Source organism: Montipora foliosa, chromosome 3 (genome assembly GCF_036669935.1).
Source record: "Montipora foliosa isolate CH-2021 chromosome 3, ASM3666993v2, whole genome shotgun sequence".
NCBI classification, from domain to species: Eukaryota; Metazoa; Cnidaria; class Anthozoa; order Scleractinia; family Acroporidae; genus Montipora; species Montipora foliosa.
Genome location: NC_090871.1, coordinates 21,387,846 through 21,392,845, shown reverse-complemented (window position 1 = coordinate 21,392,845; position 5,000 = coordinate 21,387,846). Strand labels below are relative to the sequence as shown.

The window sequence follows — 5,000 nt, the reverse complement described above, 5'->3', positions numbered from 1 at the left end:
CAGCTCCTTGGGATATTTTGGAATAAAAGGCTTTAGTACTTTTGTAGTATTCAAAGTTACTACCTGAGTGGTATAACTTTGTCTTCGTAAAGCAGCTGGAAGGCAAACTATCAAACACGGACACCTCGCGTTCCTTGAAGTCGGCCAGTATATTTGTCTTTCGAAGGTAGATGCTTTTTCCAAGTTCTTCTGTTTCTCTAAAGGTGTTGATTTCCGCTGTGATTCCTTTGAATAGTTGTCAGGCAAAAAAGAAGCACTAGTGTGACAATCATGATGCACGATATTTCTCTTTGTCTGTAGCTTCGCGATGTCACCCAACCTGTTGAAAATCAATCGCGAATCAGATGCTTTCTCTACCATTAGACTGTTACGTCCAGAATCGATCATGGGGAGGCCCAAAATTAACGATGTGGTATTAAACACACTCAAGGACTTCAGTTCCTTCATTTTTACGGCCCTAGTAAGAGTACGTTTCTTTATTCTTAAAAGATGCCAAATTGACGCTGACGATCTCTGAATTTATGCTTTTTTGTACATCGCAGATCCTAAGTAAGTGGAACTACCACAAGGATAGTTTTGGATACAAAGGACAGATTGACTCAAGGCTGAGGAAACATACTTAAAGTATTCGATATGCAACAAACAGCAATCAAGAGAGAAAAATTGGTTTCAGAAAACGAACAAGGTTGGCTCATGATCTCTGAATTTACGCTCCCTTCAATTTTGTGCATCGGGGATCCTAAGTAAAGTGGGACTACCGCAAGGCAAATTTTGAATACAAGGGACAGATTGAACCAGGGCTGAGGAAATGTACTTAATAGTCAGGGAGTATATGTTGCGAAATAAGCTCTCGTGGGAATTTCGTGATGACAGCCAGCCGCCTATCTAGATGTGTTAGGGGGACCCTAAGGAACATGCCAAATGTGTTGTCGGCAATTTTGTAGCTTGCACCGAAGGCATTTATGAGGAGTTAAATGTGTAACTCTCATTTCACAACATGGAAACGAGAGGCTTGACCTTCAAATGCTATATAACCATCGTCCATGGTGGCGAATCCTCGACAAAAATTCTCACACTTTTTGATTGGAGATACGTAACAGTAATAAAGTGGATCACGTGACCAGGCTAACGAAAACGAGTCTGGATCACATAATGCCTTGTAGTTATTGCTTATGGCGACAGATTGTCCCAATATTACTTATACTTTCTATTGGAGTGTAACTTAGACAACTCTGTAACATAACAGTAATAAATCTGATCTCGTGCCCATTATAACATAGAAAGGAGCCTTTTTTTTTCGTGAAATGCCTTGTGGTATATTTGCACCGCTTACTTTTTTACAACTAAGTCAATTCAGCCAAATGCATTTTTTTCACAACTCCTTGACAAGGGTAAAAGGTAACTCTTCATCATCATCATCATCGTCGTCATGATCATCATCAGTATTATCAACATCAGATGACTCATGGTCATCGTAATCAGCATCAATATCACAGCTTCCATCACTTCAGCATCATTGCAGCTGCGGAGATCGTTACATTTAACTCCCGCTTCGCGACATTAACATGTATTAGTGGAACATTGCTCCTTAATTAGACGGAGGATTGGATTGGTCTTTAACGTTGGAAATAAGTGTCTTAGGCTGGTACAGCAGGCAGACTAATTTCTTAATTCTGACAGCGGTCTTTGCTATGGGTTGCGCGATTTTACCCGGATCTGCAAGTCCGGATACACTATCCTCATCAGCTTCTAGGAATTCTTTCCAACACAATAGCTTCCGAAAGAGAGAAATGATCCTCGCAGTTTCTGGACAATTGAAGCAATTGTCTCTTATGACATATGAAAAATACAGGTGGGCCCCAACGGGATTCGAGGCCATGACCTCGGTGATGCTGATGCAAATGCTCTACCTCTCCGGCAGTTAATCGATGTCGATGTTGACTGAGCCGAGAGTACTCAGCTCCGGTGTTGTGCATTGCACGTTCTTAGGTGTGCAGTTAGTACTGCTTTGGATCTACTCCAGCACTTTCACCTAGTGCAATTTACGGAAAGCAGTTGTTGTAGTAGACCATCATCGCCATGTTTTATGACTTCAGCTGGTATGCCATCCAGACGAGGTGCTTTACCAACGTTAACAGCTTTTACAGCTTTTTCCTTAGTTCTTCCATGGTGATTGAATCATTCAAATGCATCATTGTCTCTCGAGCAGTTAGGAGGTCAGTTGCATCATTGTCTACGCTACCTTCTTGATTCAGCAGTTGGTGAAACTGCTCTTTTTCCATCTGTCTGATATTTCTTATATGTCTGTAAATAGATGAGTCCATCTGCATTCTTAGCAGGGGCATCAGTGTTTGTCTTGGGGCCGTACACAGTTTTAAGTGCGGGCTACAGTCCCTGTTACACTCTCAAAACCTTTCAATTTCTTCAGCTTCTTATTCCACCAGTTGCCTTTCATTGTTCATAGCGGGTCGATTTGTTGGCCTCATTCGTTCCCGTGAAGGACTCGATGAATGAAATGAATGTATCTTTGAAGTGTGGGTTATAGACGAAAGACAGAAGTGATCAAGTAAAACATTTTATTATCACACCCGCAAAGCGTCCTATTATATCAGCTCCACTGTACTCATGGAATCCAGCAAGCGACGCAGTTTTGCAAGTCCAAGAGCAACAATAATAGGGTTGAGATTTACTTTTCTATAATGCTTCGTCTTCCTAGTCACAACTGAAAATTTGTTCTCACAGTGTTAGAGTATGCATCACCGGTGTGGGGTGGTATCCCCAAATATCTCTTTGAAGATCTCCAGCGTGTGCAGAATCGCAGCCTTTCAATTATTGGCATTATGAAGGCTAGCCTTCCTAACCTTCAAAAGCGTAGAGATGAGATGCAGCTTCTAGGTGCGATGAGAACTCAGAGAGTTTAATTTGTCCACCGAAGGACAAAATTTGGTCGCAGACGGACAAACTTCAAAGATGCCGTCGACTACCTCTGGAGCAGGCCGAACTGAAACAAATCTTGAAAAAAATAGCGAGGGTGTCTTGATTCGGAAATGATTTGACAGGTGATATGTAGCAGAGTCTCTATGCGATAGACTTCGTAGCCTGCGAGCAGGCCCACCGAGAGAGAGAGAGCCTGCTCGCAGGCTATAGACTTCGCGGTAAAATTGAAAACGTTCGCATTTCGCAACAACATGAATCCAGGCGCGGGCGACCAATATTTTCCGTATGAAATGTGGCAACAATCTATCCGATGCCTATCCGCCCTAGCCCTTACATATTCAACGATCGAGGAACTCCCAGCCCATCTCCTTCTACCACGCGTTCTGACTCGTTGCAAGAATCCTTTCAGTTCAGCGAAGACGGCTCAATGCCCGATCATCCCAAACTTCTTTGCGCCGTACATCTTCGTCAGCTGAGAACATTTTGAGATCCCTCGTGTCGCGGTTTGTGGATGGAAACAGCGAGTAAAGGCGGTTTCGCAGGAAATTGCGCGACGCTCACAGCATGGTGTGATGTTTTGTTCACATATTTTGTTCTCAAGTGCGACTGTAGCTTTCCGGACAATTTTTTTTATATAGCGCAATTAAATACAGTACTCTAAGGCGCTTTACTAAGTTAATGGTACGTTACGTTAATGGTAAGTTAATGGTACTAAGTTAGCCAACGTCACCCGCTTCAAGTACCTCGGCAGCTATGTTAGCCGTGACTGCTCTATGAAGGAGGAACTCGCCTCTCGTATTCAAGAAACATCCTGAGCGTTTGGTCGATTGCGCAAGAGAGTGTTCGACTCGCATGATCTCTCAGTTTTGACTAAAGTCGCTGTGTACAACCAATGCTTAATGCCTCTTCTGATGTATGGCAGCGAAACTTGGACCCCCATATCAGCATGACGTCAGGCAGCTCCGTACAATACAACAGCGTCATCTACGTCTGAATTTAAACATCAAATGGGATGACTACATTAGCAATGAAGAGGTGCTTCGGCGTGCGGATGTTGAGGATATGGAGGTGAAGTTAGTGCGGACTCGCCTGCGCTGGTTGGGGCATGTTTGTCGAATGGAAGAAGACAGGCCAGTAAAAGGGCTCCTGTACTGTGAGTTGACCCACGGCTCTCGACCAGTAGGCCAGCCTAAGCTCCGTTTCAAGGTCACCTGTAAAAGTGCTTTAAAGTGCGGCCCATGTCTTAGATCAATGGTCTTCAACCGTGAGCAACAGAACCGAATGGAAGAGACTCACAAGGGTAGTCTGCGACACATACAATTTGAAGAGGGTTCGGGAGTATGAGAAGAGAAGGGCTCGACGCAGAGCGGAACAGAGAACTTAAATTGTGGACATACCCGTGTCCGGGTTATAGTATTCTAAGGCGCTTTACAAAAACGTCATAAAAAATAAAACTAAAATAACAAAATAAAAATTAAATAAGGCGATTCTGAATAAAGACAGTACGAAAATATACGCTATTCGCTAAAATGTTATTTTAAGTCCTTTTTTAATAGTTTGAGATTATCTTCAAAACGCAGTTTCTCGGGTAAATTATTCCACAGTTGGCAGAGGAGAAACTAAAAGTCCGCTCCCCACATGATTTCTTCTTGACGGTTGGAATGTTAAGATAGTTCTTTCCATCTGATCTGGTTCCTTTATCGGGACGCTTGTGGATCAGTTCTGACAGGTACATGTAGGGTGGCGCTATGCCATGAATGCACTTGGACAGATGTTAAGCTCTTGAGAGTACAAACTGGTAAACCATAAGCAAATAGCATGACAATAACCTAGCTTGGATGTGATTATTAAGTGTACCATTGTCTTGGCATAATCTTCTGTAATGCACCTCCTGATTTTGAACATATTCTGTAGCTTGTAAAAACAGCCCTTAGCAATATTGCGAATGTGACCCTTAAGGCTCATATATAACGTAAACATTGAGCCCTGGGGCACCCCATACTTTAGATCTTTGGGCTCAGACAGCTCTTCATCAAAAATTATTTTTTTACCCTGAACTTCCT

The 5,000-nt window shown here is 42.9% G+C and overlaps 1 protein-coding gene across 1 annotated transcript in view; it reads right to left on the bottom strand.

The window, feature by feature from the left end:
- The window catches only part of LOC137995397 (DELTA-alicitoxin-Pse2b-like), a 13,113-nt gene that overhangs the window by 1,768 nt on the left and 6,345 nt on the right, over positions 1-5,000 (bottom strand). Inside the window, 1 exon segment of the mRNA XM_068840957.1 lies at positions 1-319. This exon segment is cut by the window's left edge and continues 566 nt beyond it. The gene's annotated coding sequence lies outside the window, so the exon portion shown is untranslated.